Source organism: Periplaneta americana, chromosome 9 (genome assembly GCF_040183065.1).
Source record: "Periplaneta americana isolate PAMFEO1 chromosome 9, P.americana_PAMFEO1_priV1, whole genome shotgun sequence".
In the NCBI taxonomy this organism is placed as follows: Eukaryota; Metazoa; Arthropoda; class Insecta; order Blattodea; family Blattidae; genus Periplaneta; species Periplaneta americana.
The window spans coordinates 4428550-4449665 of NC_091125.1; the positions used below are offsets into that span (position 1 = coordinate 4428550).

The 21116-nt window shown below is 40.7% G+C and overlaps 1 pseudogene; it reads left to right on the forward strand.

The window, feature by feature from the left end:
* LOC138705730 (fatty acid synthase-like) overlaps positions 1 to 21116 on the forward strand; it is a 62382-nt pseudogene that overhangs the window by 20219 nt on the left and 21047 nt on the right.

Here is a 21116-nt window from a genome sequence, read left to right on the forward strand (position 1 = left end):
GGGCTTATGTGAGGGCGGCAATGAACCTGCGGGTTCTCTAAAAGCCATTTGTAAATAAGTAAGTAGCTCTTACATCACTGGGTCATGTTTATTAAATCAGTAGGCCTTGTAAAAAAAATAATTACTCATTACCATCATCTGACAACTGAAAACAAGGGTTTGTTAAAGCGTCGACATTTGTTATTTGTAGTACTGTCGACCGGGTATACTTTACACAAGGGGGGTAACTTTACACATTTTCAGGAAAATGCTGTATGACAGTTTTAATAATAGCACACACTTCAGTCTACCACACATATGTGCTCTTGTCACATAGAATCAGTTCCACGGAGTTGCTACACATTGTCTGTAATGTTCTGCCTTCTAAACATTTTTCTAGAAATGTGTAAAAATACCCCCCTTGTGTAAAGTATACCCGGTTGACGGTATCTGATTTCCTCTTGCTGCTAGAATGATTCTAATTTTTTAGTCAACGATTTTCTAATGACTAGATATAGAGGATCAACATCCTGGTTGCTCGTTACCTGACCTCAACCCATTGGACTTTTATTTAAAAACAATTGTGTATTCAAGACCTATTGAGAACATTGGCCAGTGTGTTGAAGAAGAATGTCAGAGATAAGCGAGAGAGTAAGACAGTCCAAGATGCGACACTTAGAAGCCTGTGTTAGAACTAATGGTAGCTATTCTGTAGACTTATACATGGATCTTGCAGACAATTAGTATGTTAAAATAAAGTTGTAATAAGCAAACATGTTTGAACTAAAAGTTCCTGTAATTAGAAACAAAGCGAATTTTTCTATATATTTACGTGAACTTTGCTTGTTTTTGGTCCTCTATCCATTCCCCAAAGAATTTCCTCATATTAGCTAACACTATGCATATGTGTGTGTTCAATTAATTTCCACCAATGTCCTTCTCTTTTATCTAAATTTGAACACACATAACTTGGATTTAAAATTCAATTATTACTCATACCAGTCATAAAATCAAGAATTAATTAATTTACAAACAAGAGTATTTAAGGTAGAGAAAAAAGACTGAAAAATGATAAAGTCTGCATAGTTCTTGTTAATGTTTACATTACAGGAATAAATTAATATTCTCCCTACCATCTGGGTGGTCGTCCATGAGACCTATCCTCCTTATGCTCGTACAAACGGGTATTCTTTTAACCTGCAGTCAGATATTTTCTTTATATTACCCAACCACGTCTCTGATATTCATTCACGTCACTTCTCTGTGCTGCTGCAGCTGATCCCACAGCCGAAGTGCCGGTCTGCCCACTGGGTGAGTTCCTCAGCACCAGGGAACTCATTCTCATCTGCTGAGTTCCACACACAGTGCCTGCTGGGCCCGGTGCAGTTTGCAGACGCAGCGAAGCGCATCCCACCCACTGCCGTCGTCATGGAGGTGGCGCCACACGGCGTGCTGCAGGCTGCCCTGGGGCGTGTCCTCCACAAGGCTGCGGTGTGCCTCGCCCTCACGCAGAGAATGCAGCCTGATGGCACTCACCTGCTGCTCACTGGCCTGGGCAAGTACGTGCCTCTTGTAATAACACGTTTGTTGCTAAACTGTGGTCGCCTTCTTTTCCTAGTTGTCCTTTTCGTTTCCTTGCTCTCCATGTATTTCCTTCCTTGCACTTCTATTCCCCTTATTCTCTTGTGTTCCCAGTGTTCTGCTTGTATTCCTCTTGTTCTCCTTGTGCTCCTGTAATTATCGTTGTCTTGCCATTGTTCTTCTTGTATTTGCCATTGTTATCCTTACATTCCCCTTGTTCTCCTTGTATTCCCCTTATTCTCATTGTATTTCCTTGTTCTTCTTGTATTCCCATCATTCTCGTTGTATTCTTGTATTTCCGTCGTTCTCCTTGTACTCCCCTTGTTCTCCTTGTCTTTCCCTTGTTCTCCTTGTCTTACCCTTGTTCTCCTTGTCTTCCCCTTGTTCTCCTTGTCTTCCCCTTGTTCTTATTGTATCCATCTTCTTACCCTTGTGTTCCCAATATTCTACTGCGTGTTCAGTTCAAAGTGTGTCATGGCTCGCTGTATGCTGTCATATGGCTAGCCGATGAGCCTAGAGAATTCAATCTTCCTGCACTTCCGCAGAGGCATTTTACCCGTGTGCTAGAGAAGTTGCCTAGCAAGTACGGCGTTAATTCTGAAGAGTACTTACCGATACGTACTGTAACACCTGTAGTGGCAGGAATGTGAACTGTTTGGAAACACGTACTGAGGTGAGTTTTTTTCTTACTGTCGGGATATGGGGAGAGGGTCAAGATGATTACTTACGTATTCGTTGACATTAACTTCGAAGGTCAACATGGACACGAAGCATTTGATTTGTGTTGTGCAATGTTGCAACCGATGATAACAAATACCCTGCGTACGACTTGCCGCCGTAAAACACAGTTCGAAAGAGGTTATGGTAGCACACAGACAGTACAGACCACCATCTGTTACTACGACGTTCAAGTTATACCGTACACGTTCCCAAGTTCAGATTGAATGCCTTGATTAATAGGCGACTTCTCTGACATAAAAGCTGAAACTCGCTTCAAATCGCTGACTCACAACAGTGACGTCATGACACACTTTGAAATGAACACCCAGTACTTATGTTCCTCTTGTTCTTGTGTTCTCCTTGTATTTCCATTGTTTTCCTTGTTTCCCTTGTATTCTCCTTGTTCTGCTTATATTCCTGTTCTCTTTGTATTCCCGTACCCTACTAGTACTACCCTTGTTCTCCTCATCTTCTATTTATACTCCTTATATTCTACGTATTCTCTTATTTTCCTGTTGTCCTTCTATTCCCTCTTTCTCTTCGTCTTTCTGCTATCCTTGCATCTTGCTTGTTCTCCTTGTATTCTCCTTGTTTCAGTTCTTGCACGTAGTTTTTGTAAAGACATGCAGCATAGTAAAGCTATGCATCTGTTGATTGTTAGATGAGAGAACTACATTTTATGGGTCTGCAAATGTGGCATCTAAGTAACTAACCAACCTAATTGAATTGACTACCTATATTAAGCAAAGAAATAATGAGGTAGTTAAAAATATCAAGTAACCTAATCGAACAAGCCAACAAGCTAACATAAGAAAATCAATTAGCTATCTTAACATAACTTAACTGAGAAAGGTTAATACATTAAATAAAATAATCATATACCTTCTGATGAACTGGGATTGTGACTTACAGATTTAGCCGCTATGGTGGTCTAGTGGCTAGAGCGCTGGACTTATAATCCTGTGGATCCGGGTTCGATCCCCCCCGTACCCCTGATTTATAACTTGTATTGGGCTAGCCCGTGGAGCAGGTAACACAGGGGTTTTGTCCAGTAGTTCTGGTTCCCCTGTGGCATTCCAACAAATCTCCATCATCCTCTTCTCATCTCACCAGCCTCCTATGGCGCAGCCTGGGCAATGACTCTGTCGGTAAATTGGTCTACACAACTGACTTCATATGAGTGAATGACAAACAGTCAACCAGCCATGACTTGCAGGTTGTTCGAGCTAGGACTGCAGCCACAGCTAGCGAAATTGTACCCTCCAGTCCAGTACCCCGTGAGCAGTGGCACCCCCATGATATCCCCTCTGATCCGCTGGGAGCACTCACAGGATTGGTACGTCATGTCATACAAGGCGCAGGTGAGTGTCACAACATGTCTGCTGCTGAATGAATAGGCACCCCACAAGAAAAGTATTGATACGTTTTTCAAGACGAACATTTACTATTATTAGGGTAGTTTTCTTAAAGATTTAGAGCATCTTCTTTCTCTTGTTTTTGCACTTATATAGTGCGGAAAGAAAACAAATTTATTTTCATGTATGAGAGGTAAATGTAAAATGACATGTTGTTCCTTCGTGGACAATTTTCTGTATTAAATTGTACCGTAAAACTAATGTAATAATTTATTCCAGACTACATTGAGGTATGGCGAGAAATCTTGGGACATTGACCTGTATGATGACATGACAGAGTTCCTGTCTGGACACGTCATCGATGGCAGGGTCCTGTTCCCCGCCATGGGCTACATTGTGAGTGCAACACGGTCCTGTTGAAACTCTTCTAGCGCATACATTACTGAGATATACCAGTAATTCTATATGCAATTCACTTAATTAAGGCAACCTCGAGTTTTTGTAGAACTACCCATTAATTTCAATGAAACATTTTTTATCCAGTTCGAATGATTTACATTGTTGTTGATTGTCCAGTCATTATTACATTCATACATGAAGATTAACGTTATTTTTCATTATTTTAAAATTCTAGTAAGATTTGATTTTTGTGTTTATATTTCATGTTATTTTTAGTCGCGTCTTGCTGTTCTTAAAACAATTACCATGATTCTAAATCATGCACCAGCTGATACAATACACCAATGAAAAGACAGGTTACATTGGTATTTGGCTAGTCGACTGTTTACTTCTGCTCCTTACATCCATATACAGGGTGATTCAGTGACTATGTTACAAACTTTTAGGGATGATAGAGGAGACAATTATGAACAACTTTCATATAGGAACCTATGTCCGGAAACGTTTCATTTGGTACCTACTAAAAAGGAAAGATGTGTTAGTCAATGTAACAGCTAGATTCGAACTGAAGACCATCCTTTTGAAGTTTGGTTGCAGACGACTTGTTCCTGTGAACATTGGCGGTTTCTCATAAACATAGTATAAGTTAGTTCTCATCGTAAATTATATTTTGATTGATTAAACCTTGAAACTTGCTGATATGCATTTCATTTATGGAAGAGCAAAAGGAAATGAGAGGAAATTTGCAAGATTTCATCGGTCAAAATATCATTTACTATGCCAACTAACTTATATCATGTTTTTGAGAAATCACCAACATTTGCAGGAACAGGTCGTCTGTAACCAAATTTCGAAAGGATGGCCCTGAGTTCCATTCTAGCTGGCTACACTGACTAACATATCTACGCTTGTAACTACGAAACAGAACGTTTCCGGACATAGGTTCCTATATGAAAGTTGTTCATATCGATGACTTCTATCATCTCTCAAATTTTGTAATATAGTCACTGTAGGTTAGAGGCACTGATTGAGAATGAACGTAAACAGCAATATGTTACAAGAACTCTCCTAGTACCTCACACAGTTATTCAGAGAGCTATACAGTGGTATAGGAGGAAGAGGTCTATACATATCGTGACTCAGCTATGTAGTTCCATGCAGATATTCTGCGTCATCATACGATGAAAGAGTAATGGAACGGAGAAAAATTCTCTCCGGCACCGGGATTTGAACCCGGGTTTTCAGCTCTACGTGCTGATGCTTTATCCACTAAGCCACACTGGATTCCACCCCGGCATCGGAAGAATCGTCTCAGTTTTTAGTTCCAACTCTTGGGTTCCCTCTGGTGGCCGCCCTCTGCACTACGTCATAGATATCTATGAACCTAGGACCGAAGTCCACACATGTGCTGAGATGCACTCGTAATGAGTGACTAGTTGGCCGGGATCCGAGTGATTTACGCATATCATATATATTATTATAATGTACTCGAAGTACATATGATATTTCCCGGCGCCAGAGAGAATTTTTCTCCGTTCCATTACTCTTTCATCGTATGATGACGCAGAATATCTGCATGGAAATATCATATTACTTCGGTACATTGAAATAATATATGATATGCGTAAATCACTTCGTGATTTAAGACGGCGCTTATTCCGTTGGATCCCGGCCAACTAGTCACTCATTACGAGTACACCTCAGCACATGTGTGGACTTCGGTCCTAGGTTCATAGATATCTATGATGTAGTGCAGAGGGCGGCCACCAGAGGGAACCCAAGAGTTGGAACTAAAAACTGAGACGATTCTTCCGACGCTGGGGTGGAATCCGGTGTGGCGTAGTGGATAAAGCGTCAGCATGTAGAGCTGAAAACCCGGGTTCAAATCCCGGCACCGGAGAGAATTTTTCTCCGTTCCATTACTCTTTCATCATATCAGCTATGTAGGCTAGGCTTAAGACTATGGGGAAGTCCTTCTAGAGTGCCCTGAGAGTGTACTATGCCTCCTCAGGCTGATGTCATATGTGCACCAGTCATAATACTACATCACACCGTGCCATCTTTGGTAGATACTATTGAAATGATGATGATAAATAGTGAAATAAGAATGATCACGGGAAATGGGTGAGCCCTGAGAACACTCTCCAGAGCATAGTCTTCACACACCACAAGTATGATTTTCTGCAGCCATTGTAAGCCACCACTCTGCAAGCTGAGATACAAAGGCATACTACATACATACATACATCATATATATAATATATGTTATTTGTTTCATACTTTTCTTACATGCCGCTCTCTCCTATTCATTTTGTATCGTGTTGTCCATTCTCTGATTCGCGATCTTTGTGTGCAGGAGCTGGTGTGGATGACTATCAAAATGCTGCTGGGCATGGTGCACACTGAGATGTGCATCTGCTTCGAGAACGTGTGCTTCCAGAGGGCCACCACCATCCCCAAAGACGGTAGGGCAGAGTGTGACTGTTTTCATCATCGTCGTTAAACTATACTCTACTATACTAGTCCTCTTAAGGGGAGGGCACAGCTTGGGGCTGCCCTCGCTACCCCCAAACTCCTCTATAACCTGTAGAATCTCTTTATCTTCCCACATAGGCATCGCCGCTGTTCCTTATCCACAGTCCCACTGGATATCATATTTATTTATTACTTATTATTATTATTTATTTATTTATTTATTCTGGTGTAGTTAAGGCCATCAGGCCTTCTCTTCCACAACACCAGGAATACAAATACAATAATAGAAATAAACAGAAAAAAAAATACACTATACAAAGTAAAGCTACACAAGAAATAGAGAGAGAGAGAGAGAGAAACACTATAAACAAAGTAAAGCCGCACAAAAATATATACAGTTTGCAGTCACACAAACTTTAAATGAGCCCAGAGGAGAGTCCACTATACATAGCACTACCACTAGCAACTAATGACCACTTACCACGGAGTTCAAGATCAGTGGCGGCCTGCAGCCGACTCTGCATTGATTGTTGCAAGCCCGAAATGGGGGAAAGAAAAAGAAATGAAAATGATGTTAATGAAAGAAGGGAAGTGTAAATGGAGTGGAGAGTGGTGGTGATATGATAGAGGGAAACGGGAGTATTCCGAGAAAAAACCCTCTGCATTGTCTCCTTTGTCCACTACAGATTCCATCACAATCTGGCTGGGAATCGAATCCAAGCCACCTGAATGTAAGAACCGACCAGTGCGTTAGCACTTGTCACGAACGCTCCGTCATCGTCATCATCACTCTTCACAACAGCTTATGAAGGGATTAAGGTGCGGTCACACATCGCTACTTTTGCAGCGCTGCAGTACAAAAAACTGTACAACTCTCGTACTGCGACGTGTGAACAACGGTGCAACCCGAAAAGTAGCGGCTGCCGAACCTGCTGCCCGCTACTTTTCCATGCTGCGCGCAACTTAAAAGTAGCGACGTGTGAACAGGGTTCTCACGGTAGCAGCCGCAGCAATTTTGATATCGGTTTTGTTGAAACTTTTGCTGCGGTTGCGACCAGTGTTACCACCCAAATGTGCCAATGATACTTTTTATTGTTTGGATATATTTTAATGTTAGATGTGATGAAAATAAATTATTTGTAACAGTTATTAAATACACAACACAGTCTGAGCATAATTGCTGACGATATAATTCATTTTTTTAATTTTCCGTAGCGTAGTTCCAAACAGGAGGGTTGTCAACATTGATTACGTGAATATGCTGTTGGTTATCATTTAAGTATATAGGCGTTTTTAAAAGCTTTATAGTAAAAATAATGTCAATTTCTGAAAAGCTTTCGCATGAGTTTCTTAATAATGTGAACATAACCACAAATTGTATATTGAGAAGTCAACACAGAGATGGAAACCTGCAGCATGACTGCGGCTGCAAAAGTAGTGCCTTGCGTGTGAACAGACTCGCAACCTCCAGTTGCAACTTTTGCAGCACTCGGGTTGCGCAGCACGAAAAGTAGCGTGCAGTGCGCTACTTTTGGCTTACGTGTGAACACGACACGCAACTTTTGCAGCTGCAGTACAAAAGTTGCGCAGCAAAAGTAGCGACGTGTGACCGTACCTTTAGTTCGCTGCAACCTTCTTCATCTTCTTCCCATATACGGGTGTAGACAGTTGCTGAAGCAAAGCATTTTAGGTACGAAGGCCCATTGTCCATGAGACCAAAATTATATTTCTTGTAAACATTAATGAAGTAGTTGATCTGTTCCGACTACGTTTTGCAGAAAACATGCCATACAGTTTGTACACGGAATTCGTACACTGAGTTCAGAATCACTTTGATTGTAAACTTTGACGCAGGGGCTGTTGAACTGGTGGTGATGGTGCAGAAGGTCAGCGGCAACTTCGAAGTGGTGGAAGGCAAGACAGCTGTGGTGACTGGCTCCTTCTACTTGAGTGACAACATCTCTGAAGACATGGTGGAGCTGGAGCCCCCGGCACCGGCCTGCTGTGACGACGAGCTGCAGCTGACGTCACGAGACATTTACAAGGAGCTGAGGCTGCGGGGCTACCACTACAAAGGCGTCTTCCGCAGCATCGTGTCCGCAGACTGCTCAGGTGAGATGAGGCTTTGAACATCCGTGAATATGTCGTTGTTGTTTTCTAATGCCAGGCGTTTGACAATAAAGTCATTTGACTCTTGCACTCCAATATTTTTCAAAGATATTATCAGGGTCAGCCACTGAAGCACAGATTTTGAGGTGTTCCGAATCCATTTCTTGGTTTGAGTTGCACAATGGGCAGTTAGGGGTCTGATATATTCCAATTCTATGCAGGTGTTTGGCCAAACAGTCATGGCCTGTTGCCAATCTAAATGCAGCTACAGACGATTTTCGTGGTAAATCGGGAATTAACTGTGGATTATGATGCAGAGAGTTCCATTTTTTCCCTTGAGATTGTGTTATCAAATTTTGTTTGTTGAAGTCTAAGTATGATCTAAATGAGGGGTTGGAAAGCAATGGTGGATTGTTAATATTTAGGTGAGGGGTTTGGACTTTTTCCATTGCTGGTTGTCACAATCAAAAAATTAAGACACAACGTTTCGAAGGTGGTTCTCCCTTCGTCTTCAGGTGGAAGGTATCATAACACTTATTCATTTTTTCAGTTCCCCACCCCTCCTTTTGTGTGTCTTTCATCAATTGTTAGCCATTTCACGCCCATCTTCTTTATCCCGTTTGGTTTTAGTGACAACATACTGCAAATGACTTCGGGTCTTTCTTAATTATAATCTCCACCGAAGCCAGGAATCGACGATCAGTCATACAGAATAGCTGTACATAACGATCCCAACAATAGGTTTTTTCTCTTCTCTCCTTCCTTCCACCTGAAGATGAAGGGAGAACCACCCTTCGAAACGTTGTATCTTAATTTTTTGATTGTGACAACCAGCAATGGAAAAAGTCCAAACACCTCACCTAAACATTAAGTCTAAGTATGTAGCTTTAATAAATCTCTTCACAGAGTAATACGTAGATTTAGTAACAGGTCTGTAAGTAGCAGTGCTGCCCTTCTTTGCTAAAGCATCCGCATTCTCGTTTCCCAGGATTCCACAATGGGATGGTATCCATTGGAATACAATTCTTTTATTGAGTGCTATTAATTGAGAGAGCATTTTAGTTATTTCTGCTGTTTGAGATGAAGGTGTGTGTTTAGAGACTATTGAGAGAATAGCTGCTTTGGAGTCTGACAATATAACTGCATTCCTAAATTTATTGATGTGGCATAGAAGATTCCTGACACTTTCGCTTATTGCAATGATTTCTCCATCAAAACTTGTTGTTCCATACCCAAGAGATCTATAAAGTGAGAAGAGACAGCACGTAACACCTGCACCGGTACCTTGTTCTCCGGAGATCAAGGATCCGTCAGTGTATAAATGAAGCCAGTTTTGTGGAGGGTACCTAATATTAATATGAATATCCTCACCCACAAACGGTACCCATCTATCCAGCTATCTTTTTCTCTGTCTGTCTGTTGATCTGTAAGTCTGTCTGTCTGCCTGCTCGCCTATCTATCTGTCCTATGCTATCCTAACCAATATAATCTATACAATCTAAAGTAACCTTATCTCTCTCTGTCTGACTGTCTACTCAAATCTACCCACCTATCTGCCTGCCTGTCCATCTCGTCAGCCACCTGTGCACTCGGTTATCCATTTTGCCCTTTTCACCCGTTAATTCAGAGTGGGTTGGCCAACACAGAGATACGGAGGAGAAGAAGGGGGCAACAACGGTTACTCATTTTTTATCCACTTATGCTTTCTTCTATCCACGCATGGACCTAACCATCCACCAATCCATCTACTCACAGTTTTTGCTGTTCACCCATCCATCCATCAAACTACCCACTCAGTCTATCCATGCACACGTCCTTCCGTCCACCTTCCCATGCATCTTTCATCTTCATCATGATTATCATCATCATCATCATCATCATCATGGATGTGCTGGAAATAATTTAACAAAAGAATCGCAAAAAAAAGAAAGAAGAAAAGAGTGAGATTTAATTGCCAGCACAGAGATACGGAGCAGGGGAAGGGGAACACAATGGTTACTTTACAACAACAACATCAATAATAATAATAATAATAATAATAATAATAATAATACTTACTTACTTACTTACTGGCTTTTCAGGAACCTGGAGATTCATTGCCGCCCTCACATAAGGCCGCCATTGGTCCCTATCCTGAGCAAGATTAATCCATTCTCTATCATCATATCCCACCTCCCTCAAATCCATTTTAATATTATCCTCCCATCAAGTCTCGACCTCCCTAAAGGTCTTTTTCCCTCCGGCCTCCCAACTAACACTCTATATGCATTTCTGGATTCGCCCATACGTGCTACATGCCCTGCCCATCTCAAACGTCTGGATTTAATGTTCCTAATTATGTCAGGTGAAGAATACAATGCTTGCAGTTCTGTGTTGTGTAACTTTCTCCATTCTCCTGTAACTTCATCCCTCTTAGCCCCAAATATTTTCCTAAGCACCTTATTCTCAAACACCCCTAATCTCTGTTCCCCTCTCAAAGTGAGAGTTCAAGTTTCACAATCATACACAATAATAATAATAATAATAATAATAATAATAATAATAATAATAATAATACTTTACTTTGAACAGCTTTCCACTTTCAGTTGACGCCCTTGATTCCTCTCTTCCATTTATCTCTATCATCCCAGGAACCGTCTTCAAGTCATCTGGCTCGCATGCCCTCAACAAGTCCTCTTCTCCACATAAACCATGGGCGTCCTTTCTTCCTTCTTCCTGGAGGAGACCAATTTAATATATTTTTGAGCCATCGTATTTTGGACATTCCTAAACCATCAAAGCTTTCGACATTCCAGATTATCAGCCACGTTTTCTTGGATGTTAAGTTTCTCCATAATGGAGTCGTTTCGTACTTTCTGAAGGAGGGGCCAGCGCAGACCACCCATTTCCATTGCTATTCTCCACAGTTAGGTTAAGTATTTTTTTCATTTCTTGTCTGATGTTACTGCTCCATAGTACTCCACTGAGTTGTTTAGTAGTGATGCGGGCTTGAATTACACAACTTAACCTCTTTCTCACTGTCCCTGATTGGTGAAGAATGGATCCCAGATATTTGAAATTATCTACTGCCTTGGCTGTGCCTTCCAAGAAATTCAGACCCCTACCCTCGCTACCAATGACTAGATATTCTGTCTTCTTGAAATTTATATTTAATCCCCTGAGATATAACAATCAATTTACTTCTCATCATGAATTTCACGTCAACCTGATCTTGTGCGATAATCGCTTGGCCGTCTGCAAAGAGTATTGACTGAATAGCACTATTTTCTATCCGAATTCCCATATACCTACAAGAGACATTAGCAAGTAAATCTTAAATAAATATGGCGACATTCCACATCCTTGTCTCAGCCCTTTAGATGTCCTCAACTCGGAAGATATAGCTTCCCCCCATTTCATACAAGTAGTACTAGTAGTACTGGTAGTGGTAGTGGCAATTTACCTCTGGAATAAGCTCCAAATTGCCATTTCATTCACCAATGGGTTCAGCTCAGCTGTGGGACGCACTCGAGTGTCAGTAGTGAGGCGATGATAGGATAGCACAAACTGGACCAGCTCCCATTCTTTCATAGGTTTGCCGATAATTTTAATAGTCATTAAACTGAACAAATGGGAGACTGTAAGCTTATTTCTCTCACCAGTGACAATGTCATTCATTACACTAAAGTCCATTTCAGCTTCCGTGCTGCTTATGGTGATAGAAATTGCTATTCTCTTTATGCTATAGCTAATAGCAAAGGGCATTGTTCTTTCATATTAAGTTATCCTTCAAGAATACTCGGAATTCGTAATAAATTATAGGTCTCCAACAAGCAGTGGAAAAGCTACTAAATCCCTGTATTTTCAATCGATTGCTTAAGCAGGATGTAGACTAGGAGATAGTTAAGTTACACAGAAAAATACTTTTATTTTATTGATTTTTTCTCGTGAGATGTTTTAATAAAGAGCTCGGAACAAATAAGAAAACGCTTGCATGAGCCCTTGTAATCCCCCTCCAACACACCCTGAACATCATCATCATCATCATCATCATCATCATCATCATCATCATTTCTGATTGGTGTTGGTTTTCTATTCTACAGGACGAGTAGGAAAGATTCGCTGGAATAACAACTGGGTGGCGTTCATGGACAACCTCTTGCAGATGCAGCTGCTACACAAGGACACCCGCACCCTGGCGGTGCCAACCTTCATCAAGAAGATTTCCATCGACGGCAAGAAGCACTCAGCTATGATCAGGACCATGATTGACCAGAACAACGACGAGGAGAAGGACATATGTGAGAAGAATCAGTTACCTCATTCAAAACCCTGTGTACTTTGTCCATTGCAAGAATAGAGAAACCCAACTATACTTCGAAAGTTATCAGTATAAAATTTTCTCACCCGGATGTAGAACAGTGATCATTTTAGGACATCATTATAAGTGTGAGGCTGCTGTTTCTTCTGTTATTAATTTCACCATGACCCCTGTGTTTGCAGCCGAAGATAGTAGAGGTTTCATATCTGACCCAACACTTGAAATGGCAAAGATTTGAAAAGTACTAGTCTAATGTCCAGGATCTTGGATGATCTCCATTCTCCTTCTTGCTTCCCAGTACAATTTTGACAAAGATTCATGCCGAAAGTTTTCAGATGCAGAGAATTTTGTCAGATGGTCTCCATTCATAATAACTGAATTTTTTTCTTCTATAGATTTTGATTACACAACTTTTAACACTGTATCACTTCGGAATATGTATGATAAGAACTTTCTTGTGTTAAATATTATTAACGTACCTTGTTAACATGTTTCGACCTATTTTCGGTCATCTTCGGAACTGGTCGTTGTTGGTCTTGGCGCCTCTTGTTTCCTGTGTGGGTGCGTTCGTAGTGTAGAGTCAATGAGTGTGTGTGTTTTGAAATTGAGCTGTGTGTTGAGAATTTCGTTGGGGTATGTTTTCGTGTGTCTGTATATTTCATATTGTTCTAGTGTGTTGAGTTTCTAGCTTTTTGGTTGGATGTGCAGTATTTCCATGTCTGTGTTGTTGTCTCTGTGGGTGTGGTTGGCATTTGTGATGTGTTCTGCATATGTGGAGTTGTTTTGTAATTTTGTTATGGCTGTGATGTGTTTTTTGTAACGTGTTTGGAACGATGTGCCTGTCTGTCCTTTGTAGAAGTTGTTGCAGGTGTTACATTTGAGTTTGTATACGCCTGTGTGGTTGTATTTGTTTGTTTGTGTGTTGAGATGTTTTTGTAGAGTGTTATTTGTTCTGTATGCGATGTTGTAGTTTAATTTCTTGAATGAGGTTGCAATTTTATGTGTGTTTTTGTTTTCGTATGTTAGTGTGATGTATTTTTTGTGTTCTTGTGTTTGTGTTGTATTCTTCTGTTTTTTGTGGTTTTGTTTTGTCTTACGTATTATGTTCTCTATTATGTTGGGGTTGTATCCATTTTCTTCTTCTGTCTGTGGAGAATGAAATCCGAAAAATGACTACTACCTGTCTCACCCTTAAACTACCTACAAAATTATTGACTATAGAACAGATTTATTACAAAATATAAAGGAATCAGAAAGTACACCAGCAATTAAAAATATCAGGCATCCTATTATAAGAAATGATTATCTTTCCAAAAACTTTTGTCATTCTGTGAAGTCCAAGACGTATTTATCATTTGAATTCCATGCAGTCACACCTGAATTGCCGCACCACTCTTATGAAATGAAGGAATGGGCTTTGCAGTCTATCATTTGCCAGTTATATTCAGTCACGTCCGTACCGGTACCGGTACATTCTTTCTTAACTCCTTGTCATGCTGTGTACCAAAACAATATTCTTGTGCCTGCATGGAGTAAGCTCAGGACTTTATGGAAAGTTCAACCATTTGTCACACATCAAGATAATTAATTTTAATACCAAGTGATCTCAGTAAAGCAGCCCAATTCTGCAAAGCACAGGTAGTTCATAGTATTAAATGAGTGTAGAGGACAAAGTAACTTTGCAAGTTCAGTTAGTCTATTACTACACAGCACATTGCCCTCAGCAGAATATTTCGTGAGTAACTTTGTTGTTTGTGTGGTAATATTTCTGCACGTCCATGTCATTGCAGTGCTCCCCGTGCACTTCTACGAACAGCTGAACGTGGTCAAGTCGGGGGGCGTGGAGGTGCGTGGTCTGAGGGCCAGTCCCATCAACATGCGTAGGCCGCAGGGCGAGCCCGTGCTGGAGACCCACGGCTTCGTGGAATACTCGGAGCCCCCGGGGCTCGAACTGTTGGCCTGTGTGCGTGTGTGCGTGCACCTGGTGCTGGAGAACCAGAGCGGCAGCAGCGGCAGCAGGGTGAAGGTGGTGGAGCTGCTGGGGCAGGGCACAGAGCCGCTAGCGGGCCACGTGGTGGACATTCTGGGGGATCTGCCCCTCGTACAGGCCAGTACTACCACGTGACACGTCAGGAGCACCACTTTCAACATGCAACATTGCTGCTACTTTCATTAGCGCCACCACCACTACTACTATAAATACCACCAACGTGAACCACCACTACTAACACTTCTACCACCATCACGATTTTCGTTATTAACTTTAATCATTACTATCAACGTCTACAAATTCACCACCACCACCACCATCACCATTCGTGTAACTGCAAGTCTTAAGGATACACTGAGGTGAAATTTGAATTTTCTCAACTGTTTCAGCTAGATCTTTGAAAATTCGTACACATATCATGCTGCATGTAAATAGCGTCTCCAGAAAATTTCATCTCATTTGATACAGAACAACAGTTTATGAATTATTCAATTAATATTTTTGTAAATTTAAATTGTATTTTGAAAAATCACTATTCCCTCTACAAATTCCAAAATTTTGCCTCACACACTTTTCAGACTCCCTGAGACATAACTTGCTACTTACTATTTTCAGATTATTCTGCAAGAGCTAAGAAACAAAATATATACATTTTTTTTGCAGTCAAATATAAAAACCGGTAAAAATTGTGATGTATAGCAAAACAAAATATATGTTGTTGTTGTTTTCTAATGCCAGGCATTTGACAATAAAGTCATTTGACCTCTTGCACTCCAATATTTTTCAAAAATATTATCATGTGAAAATGGCAAGTTGTAACCGATTTAAGTGAACACCATATTTTAACGTTTTGGTGGCTACTTCATTCACACACAACCCCCAGGACCACACCTGCTGTTGGTCGATGGGTCCATTGGACCTAGCTGGGAGATCTTGTTGATCACCAGCTTTCCCTCCTTAAGCCACTGGAGGACGATTTTAGTGCCATAGCAGGTCAGCACGAGGAACAGAAAAGTAGAAAGAGGAGGAAGGAAAGGGAAATGAACCCCTAGGCCTCGAATGCTATATTTTCCCGAAAAATCTTGAAGTGTAAGGGAAATACTGGTGGCAAGTTTTCTTAAGCACAATTTTAAGAAGACGTACAAAAAATCATGCATATAATACAAAATTTGGAGAAGGAGTAGCATTTTGAGTAAAGTCATGTGTAAGAAATATGAAAATGAAGGAATTGAGTGTACATTGCCACCATTTGAGAACGTAATGTGAGCTCTCTTGTATCACTTTATAACATGAAAGATTTAAACACTGAACAACTGTGAATCACTGATCATCAAAATTGAACATAAGCCCTAGAAGTGTGAATTAGTGCCGACCAAGTAATATTGCCATACCTGGAGGATTTTCGTAGAATTTGTTTTCTCGAATTAATAGACATGAATTACATTGGCATATTCTGTTAAATTCACTCTTGCAGTAACGTTATTTATAAAATCCTCAGTAAACTGAAAAAAAAAAATCGTCTTTTTTTACCAAAATGCAATCTCCAAGTTCGGTTAAAAGTGTGCAACCTTCTCACGCTTTTTGTCGTACTACTCTCTTAAAGAAATTCATTACTCTGCAGTGTTGCCACATTATTCACACTACTTTTACGAAAAACTGAAGTTAGTGGTGGCAACTTTTTCACGTGATAACATGGCCTGTCATTGGGATAATGGATAATAAGTTACCAGGTATTTAGTTCTTGATCAGTATTGCCTTAAATGTTTTTAAAGCAGATTTATCTCACGATTTAAAAATTTCCAACAGGCTGATGTAACAGTTATGGCCAGTGCAGACAATCCTTCGGTGGCCGATCTGGAGTCTTCTCAAATCAAGGTGGAATATCGCAAAATGGAAAGAGAAGAGGACTGCAGACTCATCATTGCTGCCAACATTCTGTCGGACACTAAACTGCTGGACACAGCAGTGAAAGCACTGGCTGATGGGGCGTTCATCTTGACACGAGAGACTGATGCAGACAAGAGTGTTAAAGCAGACCTTGACGTCGTCTTCGAGAAGACCTTGGAGAACCACAAGTTGCTGCTGTTGAGGAAGGCAGGTGCAGTTACAAACTACTTTAAAGTTATTGGTTTGGAATGCAGTTTGTATGATCTGTTATGAAGAAGAACCAAAACACATACTGGGAACAAGTAGCCACACCGAACATACTATTGTGTTATTCAAGCAATAATAACCAACAATGAGGAAATTACAGGTATGTTTCTTAATTGACTATTATCTGTAGGTAGAGTAGAACCCCGATTTTAGGTGACCTCCAATTAAGGTTCTTCTTCATTTAATGTTAAATTTTGACAGTCCCAATAATTATTACATATGAGTAGTGCAACAGTTCAAAGGCACTGGAGATTGGTTGATCTGCATCATTTTCCCTCTGGCTTCCCAATACAATGCTGATGGGCTGCTGCTGGTCAGGTCCTTGCATTCTCCAAGTTGGCTGCACGCAGATTAGGTAGACAGTTTATCTTGCACAGATGATCGTTACCACTTTGCAACCTCAATAGAACCACTGCAGTCTTTCTTGGCATGCTGAAGAGGTCGACTCTGTTCCTAATGTTCTGGCATGCTTTGTCTTTTAACAATTCTTCCACAACAAGTCTTTGCTGAGCTACGCCTTGGTGTTTGATTTTTTTCATTTGCTTGTGCATCTCCAGATGTCCTGCTGGTTTCCTTTTCATCATGGCACCTTTCTTAGCCAATTGATCAGGATATTCATTACCCATAATTCTCACGTGGGCAGGTATTCATTCCAACATGACTTCTCTGTTGTTTATTTTTATTAGATTTCTTATTTCTTGAATGTTCTTTATTGTTTTGTTGCTGTAATTTACAATGGAAGACCTCCCTGGAATAAAGGTGTAACCAACATAACTGTAACTCATGTTTCAGGAAAAAGGAAAATAATTTCATTAAGCCTATATTTGCTATCATAGCCTAACATAATTACTTCTTCACCTAACATAATTAGTAACATTATATTCAAACATTTGAGATGATCAGGGCATGTAGTACACATGGGCAAATATAGAAATGAATTTAGAGTGTTAAGATTAGTTGGGAGGCCGGAGGGAAAAACACCTTTGGGGAGGCCGAGACGTAGATGAGAGGATAATATTGAAATAAATTTGAGAGAGATGAGATAAAATGCTAGGGACTGAATTAGTCTTGCTCAGGATAGGGACTGATGGCGGGTTTATGTGAGTGTGCTAATGAACCTCCGGGTTCCTTAAGTAAGTATTACTTACTTACTGACTTTTAAGGAACCCGGACGTTCATTGCCGCCCTCACATAAGCCCGCCATCAGTCCCTATCCTGAGCAAGACTAATCCAGTCCCTATCATCATATCCCACCTCCCTCAAATAGATTTTAATATTATCCTCCCATCTATGTCTCGACCTCCCCAAAGGTCTTTTTCCCTCCGGCCTCCCAACTAACACTCTATAGTCATTTCTGGATTCGCCCATACGTGCTACATGCCCTGCCCATCTCAAACGTCTGGATTTAATGTTCCTAATTATGTCAGGTGAAGAATACAATGCATGCAGTTCTGCGTTGTGTAACTTTCTCCATTCTCCTGTAACTTCATCCCTCTTAGCCCCAAATATTTTCCTAAGCACCTTATTCTCAAACACCCTTATTCTCTGTTCCTCTCTCAAAGTGAGAGTCCAAGTTTCACAACCATACAGAACAACCGGTAATATAACTGTTTTATAAATTCTAACTTTCAGATTTTTTGACAGCAGACTGGATGATAAAAGCTTCTCAACCGAATAATAACAGGCATTTCCCATATTTATTCTGTGTTTAATTTCCTCCCGAGTATCATTTATATTTGTTACTGTTGCTCCAAGATATTTGAATTTTTCCACCTCTTCAAAGGATAAATTTCCTGTTCGTACAATATTATCGTCACGAAACATAATCATATAGTTTGTCTTTTCGGTAAGTAAGTATTATTATTATTATTATTATTATTATTATTATTATTATTATTGCCACTACTGCTGCTACTGCCACTGCCACTACATAATATCTTCCCCCTTTCTGATGGCTTTTCTGTGTGATTGAATTGCAGCTTCTATAACTAAGTACAGCACTTCTATTCTTATATCAGACTTATTGAACGCAACTTCTTCTCCTTCAGCTTCCTCCATAAGAGCGTGGACATTTACTGAATCATTTAGGCAGGAATGACCCATTTTGCGCCCCACAGACTATATGGATATCAACCCAGTATACAATTCTGCTGAGTTTCATTTCTGGAGACAACATGGCTCTCCTGAGGTATCGATGCCAGATGTGGCTTAAACCTGGATAATCCAGCAAAGTGTGACGTGATGACTCAACATCCATCCCACATTTCCTACAGGCTGGGTCCTCTGTGAGGTCAAATATAATGTAGATGCTTAGTCGGATGTCTAACTTTAGGGGTTATAGTGAGATTCAGGAAGCAGAGGCTTATGTTCACAGTGTGCTGTTGAATGACAGTTGACGGAAGAAAACTGTGCACAGTCGGAACATGCTAAACCAGCTAAAGGAACTGAATTGTTGCAAAATACTGTACGTGAAAGTACTTTCTTTCACGGGAGTGCAGAACTCCATACCAAGCCCAGCCCTCACGATGTGGTTGTTGTCACAGAGGCGGGTTGTGAGTGACAGAGCCGTGATCAGCATCAGCTCGGACGACTACAGCTGGCTGCCACAGCTGCAGACCACGCTGTCCAGCTCGTCGGACAGTCAGATCGTGCTGGTGTCGCAGGGCGACCCCCTGAGTGGCATCCTGGGTCTGGTCAACTGCGTCAGCAAGGAGCCGGGCTGCGACCATGTCAGGTACTAACAGGACAGTCTGTGTGGGGCGATTACAATCCCAACATTATCATTACACGAAGTGTGAAGGAAGAAAATGTGTTGTGACACCATAAACAAATTGATTTTGTGAAATACACGTTTTGAGCATCCCTTTTATCGAAAAAGTGGTTTTTGTACATGTGTATGTATTTATGTACCATGTTTCCAACTTAAAACTTTTTCAGACTAAGAAGTTAGAGCTTTAAAATTTCTGTCTGAATTGCATTACAATTTTTTTGCACGATCATGTTTTTGTTGACACACTGACTGGTCACCAGAAGAACAGATTGTTGCAGCTCACAACAGAACTTTCCATAACTCTTCAATACTTATGTTCAGAATCATTGCTTTTAATCATCTTAGCTGCTAGGATGTATTAGAACACCAACTTTTACTAATCTTTTTAGCAGAATAATATTTCCTTGAATGTATAATAGTTACATTGACTAAAAGGCCAGACCATCAACAAACTCTATACTTAGGGTTACTTAGTTACCTCTATGTTTCTGTGTCCTTTCGGTTTGTAATTTAATGCTCTTTTCGGTAATCTCTCAGCTGGCATTCGATGTTTGTGGTCTAGCCATTTTTGTCTGTAGTTGTCTACTCTTTCAGTTAAACTAGATACCCGAGCATATTGGTGTGGTCTTAGTACAACTTTGTCATTGTCTCTTTTCTTACTTTATTTTTCAGTGTTCTTATTTTATTATTTATTTATTTAAATTTTTATTGTTGTATGTAGTTGTGTTATTTATTACTTATTGAAATGTATACTGCCTCTTTATCTCCACATAATTTTTATGTATACTGTACTGTCAAATGTATTTTAAATAATTTCAAGGGAAAAATTGTTCCAGAGCTGGGTATCGATCCTGGGACCTCTGGTTGAACGTACCAGTGCTCTGCCAACTGAGCTACCCGGGAACCTCACCCGACACCGTCCCAACTTTTCCCTTTATATCCACACAACTCGCGTGGGCTGACGAAACGCCAGAGACCCACATCTAGTGCACATGTGTGACTTGGAATTGTGGTTTTGTGTTAACGTACACAGTGACGTATATATTATGCAAATCTAGTCTTTCAGGTAAAGCTCCCTATAAAGCAGATTTGAATAATTTCAAGGGAAAAATTGTTCCGGGGCCGGGTATCGATCCTGGGACCTCTGGTTGAACGTACCAGTGCTCTGCCAACTGAGCTACCCGGGAACTCCCCCGACGCCGTCCCAACTTTTCCCTTTATATCCACACAACTCGCATGCGCTGACGAAACGCCAGAGACCCACATCGAGTGCACACAATCTCT